The 27,719-nt window shown below is 42.3% G+C and overlaps 1 long non-coding RNA gene across 1 annotated transcript; it reads right to left on the bottom strand.

Annotated features, from left to right (window-relative positions):
* Positions 1-24,834: 24,834 nt before the first annotated feature.
* LOC134733539 (uncharacterized) lies at positions 24,835-26,618 on the bottom strand. The gene is made up of 2 exons (XR_010117124.1): positions 25,154-26,618; positions 24,835-25,061 (listed from the first exon to the last, which is right to left on the bottom strand). It is a non-coding gene; the product is annotated as an uncharacterized lncRNA (long non-coding RNA).
* Between the last annotated feature and the right edge of the window lie 1,101 nt (positions 26,619-27,719).

Genomic DNA, 27,719 nt, shown 5'->3' with positions numbered 1-27,719 from the left:
CTGGGATTACAGGATGAGCAACCACGCTCAACCTGAAGCCTTCCTTGAACTCATATGTCACCTAAGAATAAGGAAAAAGGGCAAGGAAAGAGAATGCAGAATTAACCAGGTAATTGCCCAAGATGACTCAGTTGCTTTGACTCCGCAAGATGAATATCTCCATTTGCAGGTAGAAAAAAAGGCTCATGGAGGATAACTGAGTTTATTATAAAGAAGAACAAAGTTTTCAGAAGTCTGTGGCCATTGTGACCCCCATAGCTCCCCATTACCTGTGGTTTCTCTTTCTGCAGTTTCAGTTACCAGTGGTCAACTGCTGTCCACAAATATTAAGGTATTGAGAGAGAGAGAGAGAGAGAATGCACATTCACATAAATTTTATTGCAGTATATTGTTATAATTGTTTTATTTTATCATTAGCTATCATTGTTAATCTTTTATTGTACCTAATTTATCAATTCAACTTTATCACAGGTGTGTATGTATAGGAAAAAAACAGTGTACAGGGTTTGGTACCATCCATGGCTTCAGGCATCCACTGGCGGTCTTGGAACATACCCCTGCAAGGATAAAGGAAGACTACCGTGTATATCCGCTGTGGCCAAAGTTGAGAATAAATCTAGCTGCCTTAGAGATACTCTCAGAGTCTCTTGGGTTTGTAGCTCTTTCGGAGTAGACAGATTTAGCAAATAAAAATACAGGATGCTTATACTTTATCTGATGACCCTAAGCTCTTGGCCCCCATCTCCCAGTGCTTAAGTAGAAGCCATCTGATCTCTGAGACAGTGTTGAGGTTCTTTATAGGGCCTTAGAAATCCACTGATTTGGGATTTGCAAATGCTTAGCACATGTCTGCCTTGAACCACCTCTACCCATTAGTGACAGACATCGCTAATTGATCGTTGAGCCTCACAGTTCTTTTCAATATAGCACTCTAGACAGCAACTTCCAATTGATCAGAATTGGTATGTAAGTTGGAATTAATTGCCCTCCTTGATGGAATCTGAATTTAAGCTTAAGGAGGAAAAGGCCAGACAATGAATGGCAGTGCCAAGAACAGAACCAGGGCTGGGCTCATTGGCTCATGCCTATAATCCCAGCACTCTGAGAGGCTGAGGTGGGAGGACCACTTGAGCCCAGGAGTTCGAGTCCAGCCTAGACAACAAAGTGAGATGCTATCTCTACAAACTAAAACTTAGCCAGGTGTGGTGGCACACAGCTGTAGTCCCAGCTTCTTGGGAAACTGAAGCAGGAGGATTGATTGAGCCCAGGAGTTTGAGGTTGCAGTGAGCTATGATTGTGCCATTGCACTCCAGCCTAGGTGACAAAGCAAGACTCTGTTTCCAAAAAAAAAAAAAATTTAATTTTTAAAACTTAAAAAAAGAACAAACCAAGTGTCTCTGCTCCCCAGCTGGGAATGTTTTGTTGGAGCCACAGAGTTCTGTGTTGCAGCACCTATAACTTTTTTTGTGGCTAGCACCACATCATGTGTGTACAGGAGAGAGGGCACCAGAGATTCATCCCATGTGAATGTGGGTGTAGCATACTACCTGGGCTACACACAAGAGGGACGGGTCACCGCCACGTGGGCTGACATTCACAGGCAACAGAGAATTTGCACTGAAGCCCCCATCTTGAGTTCAAATTCTGGCCCCTGCGTTTTCTGCCTGTGTGACCTTGGTCCAGCTAATTTTCTTCTCTGAGCCTCAGTTTCCACATCTGGAAAATGGAGACTGTTAGTACTGACCTAGTTGGGTTATTGTAAGGATTCAATTAGATATGAAAAGCCCAACCCTGGCACATCTTAGATGCCCAGAAAATGGTACTTGGTACCATTCTAGACTCTACAATTCTTTTGCCACTAAAATCCTTCGCTTTGTCAGCTGCTGTTAAGACATCTTTCTTTGCGTGCAGCTCTCAGAGGAGAACCTCACATTTTGAGCTTTGTTAATGAGTTATTTGTACCTAACAGCAAACAAGGAAAACAAGTGGCATAAAAGAAGGGACAATTGGCATTGGAAGAGATTCTTTATAATAAAGAAGGGACAATTGGCGTTGGAATCAAACCCCAGTTGTTACTTTTTGCTCTGGGATGCTTTGCAAGAGACCCTGTCTATCCAAGCCTCAGTTTGTCATTTGGACAATGGGCCCAAGGACAGGTGTCCCCATGGGCTCCATGATGGCAGGGGAGAGGATGGATGTGTGAGTGCCTGCTTTCACTGGCACTGTGAGCAGAGCTTTCACACAGCATCAGTTTCTTTGCCAATAACACTCTGGCCTGGCACCTGGCCCATGGCTGGTGAGGCTCCCTCGGCAAGAGGAAATGAAGTTTGACTCATGCTTTTGTTAATGCCTGGCTGCGGCTGGCCAGACCTGCCTCCTCTGGGGTTAGAGCTGGCCTCGCAACTGAGCTTGGCTGGGTACATGGGGTTACAGGGAAGCTGGCTCTGCCAGGCCGAGAATGGGAGATCTAAGTTACACATCACTGCCGTTGGCAGTGGACCCAGGCCAGAGGAGAGAAAGAGAGAGGCAGATCAAGACTCAGCATCCCCATCCTTCATGTCTGGTCCTTTCCCCCATCAGAGGACAAATGTTATACAAAGTGAAAAATGACCCCAACTGCTCTCAACCTGCAATAGTTGAGGACACCGAGGCACAGAGAGGGTGAGCAATGCGCCCAGGGTTTCACAGCCAAGAAACAGAGGAGCTAGGACCTAAATCGAGGTCTATGAGCTTCCCAAACCCAAGCAGTTAACAAGCTAACCTGCCTTCTGTGAGAAACCTGGAGAGTTTTCCCTGAGGAAAAGATGGAAAGAAACATTAATAGTAATTAGGCACATACCATGGGTTGATCAAGATATTTGGCCCTTTTCACATGAATTTGTCTACTACAACCCTGGTCATTTTCATTGTATTTTACGGATGAAGAAACTAAGGTTCAGATGCTTGAAGCGGCAGATCCAGTGTGGCATTATTGTGTCTCTGAATTTAGAGTCCTTACCTCGGCATCCATCTGCCCCAGAGGCAAATGACTTCCCCTCTCTGATCTTATGCCCTCCTCTGTAAACTGAGGATGATCACAGCACTCACCTCACTGAGATGTCATAAAGACCAAATGAGTTTGTGAATATAAAGTACTTAGAATGGTGCTTGGTTCATAGAAAGAGTACTGCAGGTATTTATTTCTGCCATTATTGTTGTCATGATTATTACTACCCAAGACCAAGCTGCAACAAAGAGACAGGGTTACGTTTAAAACCAGGATTGTAGAATTCAAAAGTAGGTTTAAGATGCTTCACGCCTACAGTCCTGGCCACTTTGGGAGGCCCAGGCAGGAGGATTGCTTGAACCCAGGAGTTCAAGCCTGCAGTGAGCTATGATTGTGCCACTACACTGTAGCCTGGGCAACAGAGCAGGACCCTGTCTCTTTTTAAAAAGTAGATTTAATAATTTCTCTCCTATCCCCATGTTTTTGCTACCAAGACAGTGGCTCCCAGATATTTGGACATCACTTAGCAGTTGAAAAAAATCAAATGACAAGTAGATAGATACATAGATGATAGAGAGATAGAGAGATAGATAGATATATAGATACAGATAGATAGATAGATGATAGATAGATAGATAGATAGATGATAGATAGATAGATGTAGCATATTCCATTTTCTATTTTACCAAAACAGACATTTTTTATAAATTACTACCATCTTTTACTTCCATTATTTCAGAAGTTAAGTGCATTTTAACACGTAACGGTGGGGGGCAAGAATCACAGGATACAGGAAAGCCCTTTAAATTAAATAAATGTAGCTTTCTGAACACTCTCTCAACATTATTCTCTTCATTTCCACAAAGACCAGTGGAAACCTCATCAGAGGTCATCCCAGGTTTTCAGGCCAGCATTTTTAAAGCACTGCCTTACTCCCCTGCCAAGGCTCTGCAGGAGGGTGCACAGAGGTTTGGGGTGCCAGAACACATTTCTAAAATAATGTGTTTCCAGAAAAGTATCAGCTGATAAGTAGCTGGAGGAAAAAAAATTATATATATATATACATACACTCATAAATATATATGTATATAGACATATATGCACATATATACACACATATATATATACATATATACACATACACACACACACACATATATATATACACACACACACACACACAAATATATATTTTCTTCCCCAGGTAACAGCACAAATTCAGCAAACCTAAAAGAGGATTTTTTATAACAATAAAGTAGTAACAGACTCTGATGAGCTTATCTTGCAATTTACAGAGTGTCTTAGTCCATTTTGTTCGGTAAAACAGAATACCAGAGGCTAGGGAATTTGTAATGAACAGAAATGTATTTGGCTCATGATTCTGGAGTCTGGGAAGTCCAAGATCGACAGACTATATCTGGTGAAGTTCTTCTCATGGCAGAAGGCATCACATGAGCGAGAGAGAGGGAAGGGGGCCAACTTTGATAAGAACCCCATTCCCAAGGTAACTAACTCACTTCTGGGGTTAATGACATTAATCCATTCATGAGAGCAGAGCTTCACAACCTAATGACCTCTTAAATGTCCCATGTCTCAACACTGTTGCATTGGGGATTCTTTCTAATACACGAACTCTGGGGGACACAATCAAATCATAGCATAGAGGATGCGTTAAGTAGAAGCCAAAGAACTCCTTTTATAAATACTCATCTGGGAATGAGCACATGGGGCTCAGACACACCCAAGCAAGCACTGATTTCCCTTGGCATCAGTTGTGTGGAGCAGCAGGTGTGAACGAGTTGTTTTTTTGCAGTTGAGTCTAGGCTGCAAACCTGCAGGCCCAGCCAGCCTCCAGAGGGACTGAGAGATGGGTGGAAGGGGATCTGAGATTGGAGCATGCCTCTCTGGTGACTGGAACAGCAAGCCAGGGGCAAGGTTCCAATGAGAAAGGGAGGCAGACACACACAGCTCACAAGGCTTAGGTTTACATGACAGATCAATGCAAATTTGAATCTAATTTTCTCTCTCACCCGAGGGTCTCAGTCTCCTATCCATAAAATGCGGATGGTAATATTCAGTTGAACTACATGAAATGCCATTTTTGTAGGTCAAAAGCTGTTGATAATCAAAGGAACTGACAATAGCAAGTGTTGGTGAGTATGTAAAGAAGCTAGAACTCTCATCCATTGCTGGTGAGGGTGCAAAATGGTGTAGCTACTTTGGAAAACAGTTTGGCAGATTCTCTCAAAGTTAAACATAAACTTGTCATATGACCCAACAATTCTACTCCAAGGAATCCATCCAAGAAAAGTGAAGGGATATGTACACACAAAGACTTGTACACAAATGTGTACAGCAACAGTATTCAGAATTGCCAAAAAAATGGAACTAATCCAAATGCCCATAGACTGGTGAATGGATAAACAAAATATGATACATCCGTGTAATGGAATACTATTCAGCAATGAAAAGGAATGAAGTATTTGATACATGCACCGGCTTGAATGAACCTCAAAAACATGCTACATGAAAGAAGTTAGACACAAAGACCATATATATTGTGGGATTCCATTTATATGAAATCTCTAGAAAAGGCAAATCTGTAGAATCAGAAAGCATATGAGTGGTTGCCTACAGCTGGGGGTGGGAAGAGAGGAGTGACTGCAAACAGGCAAAGGAGATCTTTCGGGAGTGATAAGAATGTGCTAAAACTGGATGATAGTGATGTTTGCCCAAGTTTCTAAATGTACCAAAAATCATTGGATTGCACACTTAAAATGGATGAGTTTATGATATGTAAATTATACTTCAATAAAGCTGTTTTAAAAAGTCAAATACAGGCCGGGTGCAGTGGCTCATGCCTGTAATCCCAGCACTTTGGGAGGCCGAGGCGGGCGGATCACGAGGTCAGGAGATGGAGACCATCCTGGCTAACACAGTGAAACCCCGTCTCTACTAAAAATACAAAAAATTAGCCAGGCGTGGTGGTGGGTGCCTGTAGTCCCAGCTACTCGGGAGGCTGAGGCAGGAGAATGGCGTGATCCCGGGAGGCAGAGCTTGCAGTGAGACAAGACCCCACCACTGCACTCCAGGCTGGGCAACGGAGGGAGACTCCATCTCAAAAAAAAAAAAAAGTCAAATACAGGCAATTTTTATAGTTCAACCAAATAATTTGCTTATGGGGGTTTTGAGGTTTCAATCTACAAAAATACAATTAAATTTCTGTTTGTGACCACAATGGTAGACAGGTGTGATAGATTGTTGCTAAAAATGGCTCTAATTCCCTGCCCTTTCCCTTATCCATACCCTTGGCAATGTGACTTTGCAGGTCCTACCATCAAGAAATGGGGAGTCAGGGCTCAGCACATGAGTTGCTTTGACCAATAGTATGCAGTGGAGGAGGCTGGGCGTGGTGGCTCACGCCTGTAATCCTAGCACTTTGGGAGGCTGAGGTGGGTGGATAGCCTGAGGTCAGGGGTTCCAGACAAGCCTGGCCAACGTGGTGAAACTCTGTCTCTACAAAAATACAAAAATTAGCTAAGCATGATGGCGGGTGCCTGTAATCCCAGCTACTCAGGAGGCTAAGGCGGGAGGATCACTTGAACCTGGGAGGCAGAGGTTGCAGTGAGCCGAGATCGTGCCATTGCACTCCAGCCTGGGCAGCAGAGCGAGACTCTATCTCAAGAAAAAAAAAAGTAAAAAGAATCCTGCGTAGGTGATAGTGTGCCAGTTCTGAGTCTAAGCCTCAAGAGACCTTGAATATTTACTCTTTTTTTTCTTGGAATCTTGCCACAACTAAGAACAAGTCCAAGTTTGCCACAACTAATGCAATGTAATCTAGTTCACTGAAGCATGAAAACCACCTGATCCAGCTTGTAACCAGTCTGCTGCTGTATATGTGGATGTGGTCATCTTAGAATAGCCAGCCCTCAGCTGACTTGCCAGCTGATCACAGGTGCAACAGCAGGTCCAAAGTCATCTGACCTTGTCCCAAATCAACAGAACCATAAAACTGACTTATAGATTCATGAGAAATAATAAGTGCTTGTTGTTTTAAGCCCTTAAGCTTTGAGGGATAGTTTGTTATGCAGCAACAGATAGCTAATACAGTTGGGGATTTTTTTGTTTGTTTTTTCACTACTTTTGAAAGGTTTGTTGGAATGGCCTGGCTTAAAATATAGGTGGTATAAATGAAGGGTTTTCTGGGAGCATCATGAGTCACTGCAATCAGGAAGGACATTGTATGTTCTAAGATGATGCAGTGGAGGAAATGGACAATGGCCTGAAATAGGAACCCCAAATTAAAGGCCATAAACTGAGTTGCAGATGCTAATTTGTGATCCGGTTGCATCTCACACAGGTAACTCTTACAGGCACCTCCAGGGTGAGTTACAGTAAGGATTTATTTATTTAACAGTAGCTAATTGTTCTTCCAAGACATACCAGGGAGCCAAGCTTGAATATTAAGTAAATGAATGGCATACAGGAGGTACTCCGTGTCTTTATACAATTTTCAGAGAATGGAGAAGAACAGATTCTAGAAGCGCTAGACACATTTAAAAGCCTTCATGATGGAGGTTAGAGGCTCAGAGTCCAAACTTCTTTGACTTCACAAGTTAATAAAGAGGTTGGTCTAAACTTTTTCTATGGTTTATATGGCTGTGTTCGGGATACTTAGTATTACCTAAGTAATGTATTTATATGGGTTTGTTTCCAAGAAATCCCCAACTTTGATTTGTCACCACTTTGGTGTATTGAGAGAAGATTCTTATCTAAAATCCCATTGCCTAAAGGAGGAAGACAATGCTTTGGCTTGCCTGGTCCTGGATTGAGCTGTCCAGTGTGGCAGAGCCAGATATGGGCGTTGTCATTCTGAGTGGCTGCTCTGCTCCTTCCCTGTTATGAACCAAAAGCTTGTGGCTCTCCCAGTTTATACCTTGAAGCCCCAACCCCCAATGTGACGGTATTAGGAGAGTAATCAGTTCAAGAGGGTGAAGCCCTCATGATGAGATTAATACCCTTACAATAAGAGGCACGAAGTGCGTGTGCTCTCTCTCTCCCTCCTCCCCCCCCCTTTGCTCTGCCATGTGAGGACACAGCAAGAAGATAACCATCGGCAAGCCAAGAAAATGGGCCTCATCAGGAATCGAATTGGCTGACACCTTGATCTTGGACTTTCCAGCCTCCAAAACTGCAAGAAATAAATGTGTATTGCTGAAGCCACCCAGTCTATGATATTTCATTACAGCAGCCCCCATGGAATAAGACACTCTTCTTGCCCCGTACTGGGGGAGCAAAGAGAAATGATGAGGTTTTGGCTTTTCTAAGCCCTTGGGTACAGGTCTTTATTCTCTGGCTGTTAGAGGAGAATCTCCCTTACTTTTCCCGTGGGCAAGCTGACAAAAGACAAACCTAGGGGATTATCAGAAGGGAGCAATGGAGATGCTATCAACTCCTGTCTTTAACAGATGGAATTTTTTCACATCTCTGGTCAAAATAACTGTTTGGTATCCTTAGAATTTTAGATGTGGGGGTGGATCATTGAATTACTACCTCCAGAACTGCGAGAAAAGGAAACTGTAGGGAAAAGAATATTATATGGACCCCACGCCCATACCAAATGACCAACCCAGGCTCAGAGAAGTGGACAAGAATTTGTGTAATTCCTGAAAAGGGCGATGGGTGAACCTCAAAAGACTTGCTTTGGATTGTTCTTTTCTGAAAACTGGCTGTGTGGCTTTGAGTGAGTCACTATCCCTCTCTGGGCTTCAGTTTCTTCATCTGTAATGTGGGGGCCATAAACCTGCCTTCCTCCTAGGCATGGTTAAAAAAAAAAAAAGCAAATGAGATTAAGGTTGGGAATGCCCTTTTGCACAGTCTTTAAGGGGTGAGCTATGAGGAATGGTGGTCACTATAGCTTCAAATCTTCTGCCCAAGAGAAGCCCAACTTTTGTTCAAGCCTTCTGAAAACTGCCGTGTCCTTCACTACCCATTACGGCTACCTTCTCTAGTTACCTAAAAGACTACTCTCCCTTTTGGAGCCCCTGAAGCTTGTAGCCTCCTGCTGGACTCTGTCTAAACCAATCTTCCCCTACTGAATGTCTATTATAGGTAAGACCCAGGAGAGATGGAATGAACAGCAGGACGCAGTTCTTATCCTCAGGGAGCTCAAAGCCTAACCAAAAAGGCAAGACGGGTACAGGTGAAGAGTTATTAGCTCTCGCTTCTGCATCCTCAGGGTTTTTCACATTGAATTATTGTTTTGTAGCCTTCTCCTCTAGAGCAGTGGTTCTTGAGTATTGCTATGCATCACAATCACGCAGTGGGACTATTATTTACAGATTACAGGGTCCCACACCCAGAGTTTCTAAATTAGTAGATAGAGCCTAAGAATCTACATTACTAATTAGTTCCCTGGTAAGTTCATGCTGTTGGTCTGCAGACTACACTTTGAGAACCACTGGTCTATATTCAGAGTTTTTGAAGACAGGTGCTGTGTCTTAATTGTCTCAGGAGTCTTTGTCTAACATTTGTTTTAAACTCTTACTCTTGTTACAAGACCCTCCTCAAATATCTTCTCATCCTGGAAGCCTGAAGTGACTCCCTACGCAGACGGAGTAGAACTGTCTTGAGGTTTCTCAAGCACAGCTCTCTATTTTAATGCATATATGAAGCTGTCTTGCATCTGTGCAGATGTTTGCTCTGCCAGACTGTGAGCTCCTTGAAGGTGGGGATTTTGTCTGGTTGTTTTTTCCCCAGAATAAGAATGTTGGGTATATACATGTCTAGATAATGGTTTAGATGGATGGATAGATGGTGAATGAATGGATGGATGGATGCATAGGTGGATGGATGGAGGGATGGGTGAACGGATGGATGGATGGACGGAAGGTTGGTAGGTGGATGGATGAAAGAATGAATGGATGGATGGGTGGCTGGGTGGGTGGGTTGATGGGTGGACAGACTGATAAATGGCTATAGTACAAAGCCATAGATGGTAAGAAGTATATGTTAATAGAGAGAACTTGAACCCTTAGACTTCATTTGTTGCCTATTTGGGGGAAGGTGGATAATGAGAGGCAAAACAACCTCTCCTGAGGGTTGACTCTCTGCATTCCTACTCTGTGCCCTTTCCTTTTGGGCCTTAGTTTCCCCCTTGGGCAAAAGAGGGGAGCTGGATGAGATGACCACTAAAAGTTTTTTACATTTTGAGCTGAAATGATTATTTTTCATAAAATGAAAAATAATAGCAAAAGCCACCATGTAGTGAGACTATGAACGTGAAATTAGCACATAAATCACTTGGTACAGTTCCTGGAAGATAGTAAACAGTTAACACATGTCAGGTATTTTCTTCTTCATTGTCATTATTGTCACTCCATAATGAATCTAGGTCTTTACCAATATGAATCCCTTCAGTAACTTCACCACTGTGGTTTTGAGAAATAGCTGGTATCTCAACAAAGTCTATTTCAGAGTAAAGAACACTACCTAAGGATAAGGAGAGTCATTCCATAATGATAAAGGGGTCAATTCATTAGCAGGCTGTAACAATGATAAATATGTATTCACCTATTACGAAACTTCAAAATATATGAACCCCAAACTAACAGAACTAGATGCAGAAGTAAACAAATCCACAATTATAATCAGAGATTTCAGCATCCCATCTAAATAATTAATAGGATGGTAGACATAAAATTAATAAGGGTTTAGAGACCTGAAAAACATGGTCAACCAACTAGACCTAATTGACATTTATGGAACACTCTACCTAACAATAGCAGAATACATATTCTTAAAGTGCTCATAATATGAGCTCATATTATGGGTCTTACCTTAAAATATGGAATATTTTACTAATACAGATTATATTATGAACCATAAAGTATGCCTCAATGATTCAATTTATACAAAGCATATTCTCTAACCACAATAGAGTTAAATTATAAGTCAATAACATATCTTGAAAATTTCTAATATTTAGAAACCAAAAGCAAACTTCTAAATAACCAATGGGGCAAAGAAGAAATAAAAAAATTAAAACCTATTTGAAATAGATTTCAAAGTACAACATACCAAAATTCGTTGCATGCAACTGAAACAGTACTGAAAGGAAAATTATAGCATTAAATGGGTATGTTAGAAAAATAGAAACGTCTCAAATCAATCACTTCAGTTTCTATCTTAACAAACCAAAAAAAAAAAAGAAGAATGTCAAACCCAAAAGTAAGCAAAATAAGGGAAATAATAAAGATCAGAGCATAAATCAATAAAATAGAAAAAAGTAATAGAATCAATGAAAGCAAAGCTAGTTATTTGTGAAAAATTAATAAAAATGACAAACCTCTAGCCATAATTATCAGTAAAGGAAGAAGATATAAATTGCTAATACCAGGAAGGAAAGTGATATCATCGCTACTGATGCTATAGATATTAAAAGGTTAGTGAATGTTATTAGTAACATTACGCAAATAAATTCAACAACTTAGATAAAATGGACAGATTCCTTGGAGAATGCAAACTACAAAAGCTCACTCAAGAAGAAATAGGTTGCCCAAATAGCCCAGTATCTTTAAAAGCTTGAATTTGTAGGTAAAAACATTCCAAAAAAGAAAATTTCAGATCCAGGTGAGTTCGCTGGTAAATTCTACAAAGCATTTAAGGAAGACATAATACAATCAAACACAAATATTTTCAAAGCATAGGAGAAGAGGGAACTTCCCAATTTATTCTATGAAGCCAGCACTAGCCTGATACCAAAATCAAACAAAGGCATTACAAGAAAATTTTAGATCAATATTCCTCATAAACATAGACAAATAAACCTTTAACAAAGTTTTAGCAAATCAAATCCAAAAATACGAAAAACAAAAAAAAATCTTATGATCAAGTACAGAAATGCAGAGTTGGTTTACAACTTGAAAATCAATAAATGGAATTTGTCATGTAAGAGACTTTCTTTAAAAAGGGAAACAAAATAATCTCAATAGATGCAGAGAAAGTATTCATTAGATGTTGAAAAAATTCAACATTTATTCCTGATTTTTTTTAAAAAAGTCATCAATCCAGGTGTAGAAAGGAACTTCCTCACTGGGTGCAGTGGCTCAAGCTTGTAATCCCAGTGCTTTGGGAGGCCGAGGCAGGAAGATGGCTTGAGCTCAGGAGTTTGAGATCAGCTTGAGGAACATAGTAAGATCCTGTCTCCACAAAAGTAAATAAATAAATAAATAAATAAATAAATAAATAAATAAATATTAGCCAGGCATGGGGGTGCATACCAGTGATCCCAGCTACTCAGGAGGCTGAAACAAGAGGAATGCTGAGCCCAGGAAGTTAAGGTTGCAGTGAGCCATGCTCGCTCCAGTGCACTCCAGCCTGGGTGACAGAATGAGACCCTGTTTCAAACAACAGCAACAACAACAACAAAGAACAGAACTTCCTCAGCTGGATAAAGGGTGTCTATTAAAAAACAAACAAACAAAACCGTACAGCTAATATCATCCTTAATGGCAACAGACTGAATGCTTTCTCCTTTAGATGAGGAATAAAGCAAGATTGTCCAGTCTTATCATGTCCATTCAACATTGCCCAGGGCAACAAAGTAAAAACATATACATTGAAAAGGAGAAAGTAAAACTAACGTTATTTGCAGAAGGCATAATCATCTCTGTAGAAAATCCTGAGAAATCTACACAGATGCCACTAGCAGTAATAAGTGAGTTTTCAAAGTCAGTACACAAAAATGAACCGCATTTCTATCAAATAGTAACAAACTTTTGGAAGTTGAAGTAAAATAATCTACCACAATAGTATGAAGAATATGAAATACTTAGCGACAAACTTGCAGGAGTTATTCAAGATCTATACTCTGAGAACTATGAAATGTTGCTAAGAGAAATTAAAGAAGACAGAAATAAATGGAGAGATAAATTGCATTTATGGGTCAGAACACTTAGTATTAAGATGCCAATGCTCCCAAACATTGATCCATGGATTGAAGGCAATTCCAGTCAAAAACTCAGCAGACCTTTTTGCATAAATTTACAAGCAGATTATGTAATTAATTTGGAAAATCAAAGAACCTAGAGAGCAAAAATAAATTGAAAATAACAAAAAGGACCTACACTGCTTGATTTTAAGATGTATTATAAGGCTACAGTAGTTAAGGTGGTATCAGTGTGGTATTGGCATAAAGATACACAGATCTGTGGAATAGAATAGAGTTGAGAAATAGACACATACATATATGATTAACTGATTTCCAACAAGATTACCAAGGCAATTTAATGGGGGAAAGGAAAATCTTTTCATTGGGTGATGCTGAAACAATTTGATGGTCGTATGCTGAAAAAAACCCACCATACACGAAAAAATTACTCTAAATAGTTTATAAACCTAAAAGGGGCTGGGCGCGATGGCTCACGCTTGGAATCCCAGCACTCTGGGAGGCCGAGGCGGGCGGATCACGAGGTCAGGAGACAGAGACCATCCTGGCTAACACGGTGAAACCCCGTCTCTACTAAAAATACAAAAAATTAGCCGGGCGTGGTGGCGGGCGCCTGTAGTCCCAGCTACTCGGAGAGGCTGAGGCAGGAGAATGGCGTGAACCCGGGAGGCGGAGCTTGCAGTGAGCCGAGATCGCGCCACTGCACCCCAGCCTGAGTGACAGAGCGAGACTCCGTCTCAAAAAAAAAAAAAAAAAAAAAATGCCCTAAAGAAAACATAAGAGAAAATCTCTGTGGTCTTGGGTATGGCACAGGTTTTTAAAACACGAAACAAACACAAACTATAAAAGAAAATATCAATTAGTCGGAGAAAATCAAAATTTAAATATTTTGCTCTTTAAGAGACACGAAAATGAAAAAGCAAACCACAAACTTAGAGAAAATGTTTATAAAACACATATCCGGCCAGGCGTGGTGGCTTACGCCTGTAATCCCAGCACTTTGGGAGGCCGAGGTGGGTGGATCACCTGAGGTCAGGAGTTCAAGACCAGCCTGCCAACATGGTGAAACCCCATCTCTACTAAAAATACAAAAATTAGCCGGGTGTGGTGGCAGGCGCCTATAATCCCAGCTACTCGGGAGGCTGAGGCAAGAGAATCGCTTGAACCTGGGAGGTGAATGTTGCAGTGAGCCGAGATTGGGCCATTGCACTCCAGCCTGGGGGACAAGAGCAAGACTTCATCTCAAAAACAACAACAACAACAACAACAAACAACAACAACAACAACAACAAATATATCCAACAAAGGTTTCTGTCTCAAGAATATATGAAAAACTCACAAAATGCAAAAATTTAAAAATAGGAAAAATGAAAAAAGAACATACTCATTAGCAAAGAAAATATATCGATGGCAAATAAACACATGAAAAGATATTCAACATCATTAGTCATTAAGGAAATGAAAATGAAAACTGCAATGAAATACTACCACCACAAGCCCAGTAGAATGGCTTAAATTTGAAAAACTGATTATCCCAGGTATTGGCAAGGATGTTAAGTGGTTGAGACTCATACACTACTAGTGGAAATGCAAAATAAAACAGCCAATTTGGATAACTATTAGGTAGTTCCTTAAGTAGTTACACATCCACCTGCCATATATATAACAATTTCACTCCTAGGTATTTACCTAAGAGAAGTGAAAACATTCACCCTCACAAAAACTTGGACAAAAGTCCTTGTAGCAGCTTTATTTGTAGTAACCCAAAAGCAGGAACACCCTGAATGCCCAACAATAGGTGAGTGGGAAGACGAATTGTGATACAAGCATACAGTGAACACCACTGGTGTCTTGAGTTTTCTGATCCGTCTAGTGGGTGACGGTACCTGTTTCTTTTTTCTTTTCTTTTTTTTTGGATACAGCAGAGTCTCGCTCTGTCGCCCAGGCTGGAGTGCAGTGGCGCGATCTCAGCTCACTGCAAGCCCCGCCTCCTGGGTTCACGCCAGTCTCCTGCCTCAGCCTCCCGAGTAGCTGGAACTACAGGCGCCCGCCATCACGCCCGGCTAATTTTTTTGTATTTTTAGTAGAGACGGGGTTTCACCGTGTTAGCCAGGATGGTCTCTATCTCCTGACCTCGTGATCCGCCCGCCTCGGCCTCCCAAAGTGCTGGGATTACAGGCATGAGCCACCGCGCCCGGCCAGTACCTGTTTTCTTGACAGCATCGGACTGTATGGGAAATCTGTCTGATATCAGATAATTTAAAATGTAAGCACTTCCAAAGGTAAGTGCTGAGGTCTTTTTAGACCCACCTTTGTAATCATCACACCCGGAGTCCATATCTCCATATTGATTGAGGGATTTAGTCTCATTTCCATAGATTTGTGTAGTTTTAAGGAATATACCATATTCCTTAAGAATATAAATAAGTATGGCTACTTACTTATCTTCACATCTCACGCTTCATACCTTTGCAAAATGGGGGAAAAAGGGGCTCTTTGACCACACTCAGGGATTTGAGCTTGGGAAATATAGTCAGTAGGCTTGATTTGGTTTCCTACCCTACCTTCTCTTGGTGTTCCTTTTTATTCATTTTGGATTCCCAGGAGCGTGATGCTGTCTCTTCTCTTTGACTTTATTTAAGGAGAGGTAGTGTATTCCTAAATTATAAGAAAATATGGATTCAAAACTTAGTTCTTCCACTTACTAGCTGTGTGACCTTGAGCAGATTACATAACCTGTCTGTACCTGTTTCCTTATTTGGAAAATGGGTATAAGCAGAGTACTACCCCCTGGAGCTGTTGAAAGCATGCAAAGCTCTTAACATTGGGCCCACCCTAAGTGGACAACAAATATTTGTTATTCTTACTACATGAACCCAGTTTCAGGAGAGGGTCTGAAGGTTGGATTCATCTTATCACTCAGTGTTACAATGGTCACTCTCCATAGATGACCACCCAGACAGAGGTTGCATTTTAATATGGTCTTGTTACAGAAAATAGATTCTAACTGGGATTTGGGGCATGATTAAATTGGTCTGGGGTAGAGGAAGGGCTGGGAGAAGGGCATTATTGTCTAGGACCAAATTGTGTCCTCATGACAATGAAGACTATATGAGAGACTCATTAAAATTAGCATTTTTTGCTAAAACAGAATAAAAATATAAAGTGTTTTAATAAAAAATTAAAAAATCTGCATCTTTGAGCCAGGCTCACTGGTGCACCCCTGTAATCCCAGCTACTTGGGAGGCTGAGGTGGGAGGATCACTTGAGCCCAGGAGTTCGAGACCAGCCTGGGCAACACAGCAAGACCCTGTCTCAAAGAAAAATAAACAAAATAAACAAAACCAACATCTCTGAGCGGCAGCCTGGGAATCCACATTTTAAGAAACTCTCCAGACAATTCTCATTTCCAAGAAAGTTTCAGAATCCCAGTCTAAGGCATATATATCAGAATGTATTTTTTTTCACTATCTCTTGCTATGACATTCTTGTATTTCTCTCTCCTCAATTTCTTTTTCCTATTTTTGTGTATGTTTGGGCGAGGGGTGGGTGGGGGTGGGGATTGACCAAAAAAAGTCCTTAATTACCTGAATTTTTTTTTCTTATTTTGTTCTTTTTAGGACTTGTATAGCTGCATTTTAAAAAATTGTTTTACCTTGGCAGTAATATATATGTAGAATTATATATTCTGCATCAATTAACATTATGCCATATGTATTATCTCATCCTGATACATTTTGCCTCAGGCCTTCTCTTCCTCACCTCTTGCTTCTGCGTTCAGGTAACTACTCAGTGTGGACAGATAGATGCATGCCTGTGTCCATGTTCATACCATCCTACTCAAATATAGATAGATTGCATGTTTGAAAATTTGACATATTTTGGTTTCTCTTACTGTATGTATTTTATAAGCACTCTGGTATATTTTTCTTGAAAGCTAAATGAATGAATAAACAAAACTGAAAGAGATATGGTTGGCCTATGCCTGTGCTTAAAGCTTCACATGAGATTTCTATAGTGGAGAAGGTTGCTTTACATTAATGAGGATCATATTTACTCTTTTAGTCTTACCTGCAATTATTGGGTGAACTCAGGTCTCTTTAGTTCATTACCCCATTAGTGCCTGTCAATAACAGAGAATGTGCCTGAAATGCTCAAGTAGCTGGGAGCTTTGGAAATCTCCTCTCTTCTAGTGGAGGGCAGCCCTGGCTTGTGCAGTGGGGAGCTTGGATCCTGGTCCTGTGGGTCACTGCAACTCGGGTCTCTCCCTGAGCCTTAATTTCCCCATCTGTAACAGACAGCTATTAGGCTAAAGCAGTATTTCTTTCAATTTGCCCTGTGGGCCATCTGCTTCAAAATCACTCACACACGATTTAAAATGCAGATCCCCAGAGCTCACTCTAGACTTATTGAATCACAATCTGGGGTGGGGCCCAGGAACCTTCATGCTTAACAAGTCTCACAGGTGGTTCTTATGGATTATTACAGGCTGAGCATCACAGTTTTGTGGTTAAACATTCTGTGTGGTTGAACTCCAAACTGCTTTCTATTCTTTCTCAGGCAGAAAGCGATTGACCCGGGTTAGTTAGCCTGGTTCTCATCTCCATGCTCAAAAGCTATGTCAGGCTCCTGGGAGGGGATGCTATTGACACCTGGCTACTTGCCTAGCTGCTGTGGCCTCCCACAGGTCATGGACAGGAGCCAGAGCAACGACGGCTGGCCTGCCCCGTAATAACTCAGACCTCAGGAGTGCACTCCAGCATTGACTGGGCATCCAGTCTGCAGAAGGTACACTGGGATCTGTCCAGCCTCCTTTTGCAGTCCTTAGGGGGACATGCCTTTCTTCCCAGAGCCTGAGATTAAAGCTGAAATCCTAGGTATCCAACATATATCAGGAACCCAGTGCAAGTTTAATGAATGGATACAGAATACTGAGTGAGTGGTGTACTCTGCGGTGGATAAAATAAGGAGTGTGGGGTGGGATCTTATGTGCAAGCCAGATAGTGGTGGCCAATAAATACTTGTTGAGCAAATGTATGCCACTAAGTGAAATTCAAATACCTGGTGCATAGTAGGTATTATAAGTGCAGCTATAGTAAGTCAATTTAATATCTGCCCCTGCTCGTCCCCCATATGCCTTCAGCCCTTAACATTGCATTGTGCTGATGCCTAACTGTTATATTTACATGTCTTTGGCTGGAAGCTTTCTCTACTGCCTGCAAGCATGGCAGCCCAGAAATCCTCGGGAATTGGCTCATGACCTCCAGCAGTCCTGGAACCAAGAAGTTTTTGAAGTTGGTGTATAAATACCCCAGCTCCCTCACTCCTCAGAAGGATAACTCTGAAACAAACATACTATGCCGTCTGTAGGAGTCCCCCAGTGGAGTGGAGCCCCACGTGCTCATGGAGGCCATTTGCATGATAACATGTGCTGTCTTTGGCTCCCTTCCCATTTTCTCTCTCACTTCTCCACCCCCCTACTGATATTTCCCCAGACCACCTCCCAAATCAACCACTTGCACTCAAGTCCTTGCCTTAGGGTCAGCTGCTGAGGAACCCATGCTAGCATGACTATTGAATTAATAGAGGACTAAAGATTTAATGAACAGAGGTGGAGGGCTAGCATACTATGTGCTTAAAACATAGGAAGCCTTTGTGGGAGGTTGCTGAATGAATCGCATTCAACAAATGCATAGAGTTCAAGGTAGATCCCTATAAATCTGGTACTTGAATTTCTGGTACAAAAAAATGTGTTTTGAAAACGTGAATGGATGGATGGTCATTGAAAAGAGTCAAAGGCTAGAAGTTTATGCTTTGGTACAGAGTGTTCAATAAATGCTTTTTGTATGGATAGGGAAGAAAAAAGGAGGGAAGGAAGGAAAGAAGGGAGAAAGGGAGGAAGGGGGGACTGAAAGAAGGGAGGGAGGGAGGGAGGAAGGAAGGAAGGAAGAGGGGGAGGGAGGGAGGGAGGGAGGGAGGAAAGGGAAGAAGGTGTCTCAGAGGCTTAGGGTTTGAAGAAGCCAGGCACTGAACATTCATGAAGTGGCCTATAAAACCCCCCATGGTCTGGTCCCTGCTCAGACCACAGGTTCCCTTTGCACCACTCATTCCCTTTTTCATAACACTTCACATCAGCCTCCTTTCAGCTCCAAATCTTTACAAATTCTGTTTCCTTGGTCAGGAATGGTCTCCTTTTAAGATGTGTCTCCTTACACTTAACTAAGTCTCAGCCAAGAATTTGCTTCCTCTAGGAAGCCCTCCCAGAGTTCTCCATTATGTCACACATATATATAACTATAATACCTCCTATATCACCTGGTATTTCTCACTTATGTAATTAGCTGCTTAATGGCTGACCCTTCCCAGTGGAATGAAAATTTTCTTCCATATTCTCGGGGCTCATCACGGCATCTGGCACATAGTAAGTGCTCAATAAATATTTGATGAAGGCTCAAGTGAGTGATGCAGCCATAGTGCCTGGTCTAGCTTTAACCTTAGATCTAGGGCTTTCCTGGGAAGAGCCGGGCTTCCAGAAACTTTCATCTACAGGCATGCTGTTCCCACTCCCACAGCACCCCAAACCAGCCAAATAGCAAAATGCACCCAAAATCTGGGAAAAGCCTTCAACAAGTCATCTCAGAGTAGTTACAGCTTCTGTCCCAGCCAGCACCGTCACAGGCAGCTTAATTATGGTCATTAGGACCCACATTAAAACATGATTATAACATAAAATTGAAATTAGCTGTATAACACATCCAAATTTTTCGGTATGCTTATTGATTTTCCTCCTCTATTAATCAGAGGGCTACAGTAAATTCAGATAGATCTGGTATAATTAAAACCGAGCCTGTAAATTCTAGTGAAAACTCTAATCAGCATCTGTCTTTTGTTAAGGACAGCAAGGTGGGAATGTATATTTTTCCGCGAAACATAATCAAGGCTTTCAGGTTTCTTTCCTGGATCTTTGGTTGGGCAGGTTGTCATTCCTTTTTAAGAGGAATTTAAAATTGGTTTGAAAAAAGATGCAAGTCATAAAGACATCTAAGAGATGCCAAAATAAGAAGTGGTTGGTTAAAAGAAAAATGATTAGCTGAACCGGGTGATTGGAGGCATGTGGATGAAACAACCAATTGAATTGTTCTCTTTTCAGTATGGTGGAGTGGCTTTGAAATCAGAAAACTTTGAGTTCAAGTCTAACTCTGCTATTTACTGCCTAGGTGATATTGAAAAAGTGTTGTTTTGCCTAGCTGAGCCTCAGTTTCCTCATCTGTGAAATGGGGATAATGATAGAACCTACCCCATAAGGTGTTTGGAAGGTTTAATGAGATTACAGTTTTTTCAGCTTGTAGTAAAATGTTGATAATTAGGAGTTACTACCATCTTCGTAATCATCACCACCATCATCCACACCACCACCATCATCTTCTTCACTATTTACATCATCATTATTATTTTCATCTAATAAAGAAAAAACTCAATGCTTGTCATGGCTCTAATGAGCTTCATGGCATCGTGAAAACATGACTTTGAATTCAGGTAGCCTTCCACTCTGTGCCACTCATAAGCTACGTGACCTCATACAAGCCATTATATTTCTCTAAATCTCTTTTCTCATTTGTAAAATGAGCACAGCTTTCAAGAGGATGTTGAAGATGTAATGAGGAATGTTGATTATGCCTGGCATGGAACAAGTCATTTAACCAATGTTGACTCCCCATCTCCCATATCCAGTCCTGTATCCTCAACAGACTTCTTAGTTGGTGGTATATCTCAGGCAAGTACAGAATATAAAATAGTCTATGGGTTTCTAATCACCAGACGTCTTTAAGAGGCATCCTGTTGGCTTTTCAGTACTGCCTCCTACAAGGCCAGTGTTCCATTGTCATGGCTTTAGTTGCTGGGGAGTGTTTCTGTCATCACAGAAGGGATCGTAGAGCTCATCACACATTCCACCTGCTCCCCTGCATTTCTCAGCTTTCTTTGTGGCTAGAGTGAGGTCATGTGACTACTTCTACCCAATAGACTATGAACACAAACATGGCATTTCCATTTGGAGAGAGGGAAAGAGCAGTGGTCAGAAAGCCACCACTAGAGATAACAAAACTGCAGAATGGGAGTGACAGATTATCAAGTCACTGCAGGGAAGACAGTTGTCCTGGAAGGCAGCTGAAACTCCACAGGACTTCTGTGAGTGAAAAACAAACCATTGTTGCATTAAGCAACTCAAGTTTTGAAGTTTGTTACAGCGGCATACCCTAACCTGTACTGATTAAAGCAATGATTGATCAATCAAGTCCGTTTATCTGATTGTGGTTCTTGCTCTGAATGCATTAGTGGGTTGGTGGATACTGCCCTCTCAGGGGCTGATGGACTTACCTCCAGAGCAGATTTTGGGTAGAGTAGATGGAACCTGGAAATCCTGAGTCCAGAGATCTGCCATGACACTCGTGCCCTTTTATGCAATCTGAAGCTGTTCCCTTACAGTTCAGATGCCTTAAATAGCTGAGAGGAAGGAACGTGGACAGCCCAAACATCAGGGGCCTCAACTGGCTCCTTTACAGTCACATAGTCCCCCTGGGCATGTTGGGGTGCCCAGTGGAATTAATATGTGGAATACCATGGGCATCTATTGTTTTCCCTGACCAGAATCCACACTCACCTTTATTTGGATACCAGCACCTTAATTTTGTTTTGAAAACCACTCATTGGATGCAAGCTTGGTGGGCTTTTCAATCAAAAGGCACCATCCTCATTTTCCCAAAAGGGGGCACATGACTCAACCTCAGTAGTGATTCATGCCAAAGTGCAGCCACTTCGAAGAAGTGGGGAGGGTCCCTGCTTCCTAGATCCTCAGAATTGCTTTGGTGCTCTCCCAGGTTCAACTCCCTTTGGTCTGTGAGATACTCCTATCTTTCTAACAAAGCCCTCCAACCCTTTTCTGGCTGAATATAGTCAGCCTCAGTTCCTTTCCACCAAAGAACCCTAAGAAATGTATAGTCATGAATGTCATCCCATATCAACAAAGCCCCTGTCATACGCTGGTGTCTTGCTGCACTCTGTTGTCTCATTATTCTGACCTTGGAATGTATTTTATGTCTGATGTAAACATAATCATAAACGAAGTCAACATAGCTCAGTAGATAAGGAAGATGTAGTTTTATGTATTCACTCAACAAACATACTGTGATTGCCAACTATAAGCAAATGCACTTCTAGCTACTAAGAATAAAGCAACAAATGAAACAGATTTTAAAAAAAACACCACCCTCATGCAACTGACATTCTAGTTGGAAGAAGCAGACATAAACAGCGCAAATAAGTAACAATATAATATTCAGAGCTGAGACATGCAATGGGGAAATAAAACAGGGCAGGAGGATGGGGAGAACATGGAACAGGAACCGGGGGCAGATGAAGAGGGATTGAAATTTTAAACTCCTTGTTCGGGGAAGACCTTGCAGAGATTTGAGCAAAACCTGGATAATAGAGTTGTGTGTTCTCTTGTTCATGTCTCCAAATTCCATTTTGCAGGTGATTCGGTTTATAGGGTTGTTGTGGGAACAGGATCTGACACTTAATAAGTACACAATAAACGTCATCTGGAAAATGAGCTTGAAGGAGCCGCCATTCAGATGCCAAGTCAGCTCTGGGTGTGTGGGGAGCGTCAGTACTCACCCTCCAATCCCAAGCTGTCACACTGAGGCTGCTGTATCCCAGAGGCCCCAGGCAGAGCCCCTTCTCGTTCAGGTCCTGAGAACTGCTAAGGCTGAGGCCTCAGAAGTTGTTGAGCCTTCAGATCACCAGGCCCTGACCCAGACTGCTCTAATTAGGGACATCCAACAGAGATGGGGGCAGGTGGAGAGAGACAGAGGGAAAGGGAAAAGTGGGGAGAGGAAGAGAAAGAAGAGAGGGAGGAGAAGGAGAGGGAAGTGAGAGACAGACAGAGGAAGGAGGGGAGAAGAGAGAGAGAAAGGAGAAAGAGGAGGAAGAGAGAGAGAGAAAAGAGAGATGGTGGAGAGAGAAGAGAGAGAAAGAGAGGGAGAGAGGAAAGAGAGAGATAAAGAAAGGGAGAGAGAGGTGAGAGACAGACAGAGGAAGAGAGAAGAGAGAGAGAAGAGAGGGGAAGAGAGAGGAAAGAGGGAGGAAGGGAAGTAAGAGAGAGTGGGAGAGGGAGGAAAGAGAAGAGGAGAGAGGGAAGGAGGGAGAGAGAGCAAAGAGGGAGAGAGAAAGTAGAAAGAGATAAGAAAAGAGAGAGAAAAGGGAAAGAGAGGGATAGAAGGAGAAGGAAAAGGGGAGATGGAGGGAGAAGAAGGAGAGGAAGTAGAGGGGGAAGGAGGGAGGGAGAGAGAACAGAAAAGCAGTGCACTAGGAGGGAGGGGAGTGTATCTTGCTGGAGAGAAGCAGGTAGAACTGTGGGGCCTCTGCAGTGGGTTAATGGCTTTGACCCAGGTGGCTAGGGTACTGTTCCTCTAACGTCTCCAGCTCCTCCCTGCTGCCCTATCCTGCCTACATTCAAGATATGGTCCAGGGCATGGATTTGGGATATAGGCGAACCTGGGTTCTCCTGGGTTCAAACCCCATCTCTGCCATTGCCTGGAGAGGTAAACTTGAGCAATTCCACCATTCTTTCATTCTCAACTGAATAATATCAACTTCACGGGTTAAAGTGAGGACCATGATGTGGTTTACGGAAGGCACGCTGGCATGTGCCAAGCACACAAGGGGTGCTTAGTCAACATTCGATGCTGCTGTTATCACTCTAACCGGGTTTGGGGATTAGCTCTGTCCTGGCTCTGGGTCCTTGGACTCTGGGGTGAACTCAGCCCCTGAGGAGACTCCTGGTCTCTGAAACTTTCATGCAAAGCCATGGTTAGGGTTCTGAACAGGAACTTTCTGCGCAGTGGCTCTTAGCCCCAGCTGCACACTGGAATCACCTTGGGACTTTAAAAAAATACAGATCCTGGGCCCACACCCAGAGAATCTCACATAAATAACTCAGGGTGCAACCTGGGCATCCGAATTTCTAAAAGCTCCATGGATGATTCCAAGATGTAGCCAAAGTTCAGAAGCACTGTCTAGGGCTTTGATTTAATCTTCCATATTTATTCCTAAAGAAGGAGATATACCCAGACACCATTTCCTTAGGCAGCCACACAGACCACTGGATTATTAATTTTTTTCAAATTTGGTTCCACAAGCATTTGTTAAGCATCTACTATGTTCCTGGAACATTGTTAGACACTGAATAAGCACTGTTCCTGCCCTCAAGCAGCTTGAAGTCTGGGTGACCATACAGTGAATAAACAATGCTTGAGAAGTCCACAGGAGCAGTGAGGAAAGAAACATCACCCAAATGCAGGAATGCGTGGGAAAGAAGCGGGTGCAGGGTCACACCTAAAGCACAACGTGGAAAAATGAGTAGCAGTTTTCTCTAGTAGAGAGGTGGGGGGAAGGTGGATAGCCCATGCTGTTCAGGGTTGAACAGCATGAACAAATGTGGGTTGGTGAAAAACTTCTAGGGAGAAGGGACAAAATGAGGAGGGAAGTTGCCTATAGGCAGGACTATATAGCAAAGGAAGAAAGGGTAGGAGAGGAATCCAGGTAGCAAAGGTCTTACAGACAGGCTTAGATCCATGGGGTTCATGTTATGGGAACTGGGGAGCCATGGAAGGCTGTAAGTTAAGGGGAAGCCTTTATCCTGTGCTTAAGACTTCAGGGTGTGGTTGCTGTTAAGTGCTGGGGTGTGGGGCATCTGAAGAAGAAAAAGTCTGTGCTTGGCAATTTCCTCTCAAGTAATTTTATTCCATTCCCTTCCATCATGCACAAACCTGAAGTTATCCTGAGAACAAACGTCACTGCCATGGAAACAGTAAGAGAAACAAACAATGCGTGCACTGTATAAAATTGTACATAAAGGCTGTTTATTTTTCATACCATTATTTTAATAGGTGGGGATGGCAGTGATGGGCTGGAGGAACAGCAGGCTTTAATGGTGCCGCTAATGTTGCCTATTCTTAAAATGACTTGATATGCTCACAGACATTCAGCCATTGGCACTTAGATCATGTCTCTGGCTTGGAACTCCTGCTGGTTTAGAATCTCACTGCCGGGAAGCATCAGCTGTTCCTGGAAGTGAAAGGCAGTATGGCCAAGTGGTTATAGACTCAAGCCAGAGGTCAGACAGCCCCGGGTTCCAGTCCTACTTCTGTCACACTTACTGATTGGTGACTATTGGCAAATTTCATCACCCCTCTGAGCCTCTGTTTACTCATCTGCGAAGTGGAAATATAGTCATTCATTTATTCCTTCATTTGAAAGTTAACAAGACTTCACTGAAAACTTGCTATGTGCTTTGTTCTAAGGGTCCTGGCATTCATTGAGCTTAAAGTCTAGTGGGAGAGCAGAGATAACATACCTGCAAACACATAAATAAGAGACATAATTGTAGATAGTGATATAGGCTAAGAAAGATTTAAAACCAAGGTTCTTCTCTCTGATGAGATGCCAGTCTAGCTGGCCACAGAAAGAGGAGGAAGAGCCAGCTGCTTATATATCAGAAGGAAAGGCCTTCCAGGCAGGGACACAGCAAGAGGAAAGTCCTAGAGACATCTAAGATTAGAATCCTTGCAGCTGGGGTTTTATAAAAGGAGGTGCAAGATAAGGCCAAATAGAGAGGAGAGACCAGATCGGAAGGGTCCTATAGGACAAGGTAGGAGTTTGGGTTATAATAATACTAACCTTCTAGAGTGGTTGTAAGGATTACATGAAATATCAAATGGTAAACTCTAAACAGCTGCTTAAAAAAAAGTCAGCTTTTACTTTCACCAAGACAACTGTAGTAGAACTCATCACCTCGTGGGTCTAGTTGCTGACATCATAGAATTATTGAATTTCAGAAGTGAGAGATCATTTTTCCTAATTTTTCATATGGCTGAATTAAGGGCAAGGGACTTACAGAAGTCACACAGGAGTCAGTGGTGGAGGCTCTGGGCTTTTCAATTTCTGCCCACTGTCCATTGAGCTCTTGACCTCAAGCCCGTGCCAAGATCTCTATGGGGAAATTCCTTGGCTTCTGTTTCTGCTGGGTGGTACTTCCTTCTAGGGGACAGTGTAGGGTCATGAAAAACCACAGACCTGGTGCTGCGAGTGTGTGGCTTCTCCCTGTGAGCCTCAGAGGGCTCACAGACATTAGTCCTTCTTCCCTCCTCCTGACACAGAGGCTGTGTCTGTCCTCCTGTGTCCTCCCTGGCACAGAGGCCGGGCATTGGCTGGGGAGCTGAGAGAAAGGACAGGCTATTGATCAGTAGGGACCTGACCCAGTCTGGCCTTTTCAATATTCCATACTAAGAGAGTGGTGAGATTTGAGAGGAAGTAGAAGGGCTGGAGAATGTTCCTGTAATTGAACAGAGCAGTGCAGCCTTAGTTAATTTCGAGTGAGGAGGCTCACACAAAAAATGGGTCAGATTGACCAAGACCCTGATAGATTTGGAAGTTTTACTTATTCTGCACCCTTAACCCCAGCTGGACTTTCCTCTGGGTATAGACATCCATAAATACATGTAATAAACCCTATGAGAGAAGAGATTTTTCTAGTATTTGGGTTCTGTTTTTCATACACAATTTATATAATGCGTGATCATTGCTCCTGTTTATTGAGCACCTACTACAGGCTGGACAATCAGTTCAGCAGTGAACATGCATCCCCTCTTTTACTTCCATAATAACCCTAGGAAGTAGTCATTAATAGTCTTCACCTTATACAGACAAGTAAATCGACATTTAAAAGTTACTTACATTGGAGAGAGTTCTGATATGTCTGACTCCAAATAGACCTGCTGATTCCAGAGGGTACGTGGACTCATGGGGTCCCCAAACACAAAAGTCTTAGAATAACCCATAGATGTGTGCTGCTGTGCTGATGCAGGCTGTTCTTTATGGACTGAAAAACGTATGTGTTACAGTTTATAATGCCAAAAGAGTGTATAAATATGCACAGTATCTTTAATTGATTTTTCTTCTCACCTTTGAGGCCTAAGAACATAACCCTTAGTCAGGAAAATCTCCCAGCTGGGTTTGCAGGAACTTGACTGTGGGGGCCTGATCCAATCCGATATGTTTGTCCCTCTCTTTCAGCCTCCTCCACGTTCCTGATGGTGCACTGGTTTTCCTTCCTGTCTGGCCAACAAGCCTCTGGAGAATGGCCATCCATCTTACAGGCTCACTTTGTATTCTGTAAACTTTCAGTTTGAAAATAAACGCATTGTCTCCCTGTCAAAGCTTTACTGTGCATGGGTATTTCTCAAGAGCTAGGGTGGATGGTACAGACAGACCGAGCATTTCCAAGGAAACCAAAGGGGCATAATTGCTTCTTTCCAGGTAATGTGGATGCACTGGATGGGGTCGGCTGCGTCACAGTGGATCATTTTCTTGTTAGCGTCTGGCCAGAGTGATGTGAGTACCACGGGCTTCCTGAATGACGCTGCACAGGCCCATCTGCAAGTTACAAACACCAAATTGAAAATAGATCATGAAGACACCAGTTGGATACTCTGCCTTCCCTTGAAAGATCCGCGGTGGGTTTGTCTCCTGAGACATACTATTGCTGGGATTTTTTTTTTCTTTTTATTTTCTTCTTTTTTTTTTCTTCTTATCTTTTAAGATGACTTTTTTTTTGTATTTCATTTTTACCCTAAGACAAAAGATTTTTCTCTTTTTTTCTCTCAGTGATTAAAATCTTTCCATCAACCAGATGTTCCCAAGGGGGATACATGATGCAAGGTTTGG

This window comes from Symphalangus syndactylus, chromosome 18 (assembly GCF_028878055.3).
Source record: "Symphalangus syndactylus isolate Jambi chromosome 18, NHGRI_mSymSyn1-v2.1_pri, whole genome shotgun sequence".
NCBI lineage: Eukaryota > Metazoa > Chordata > Mammalia > Primates > Hylobatidae > Symphalangus > Symphalangus syndactylus.
Note: the sequence above shows the minus strand (reverse complement) of the source record. Positions and strands in the feature narration are given on the sequence as shown.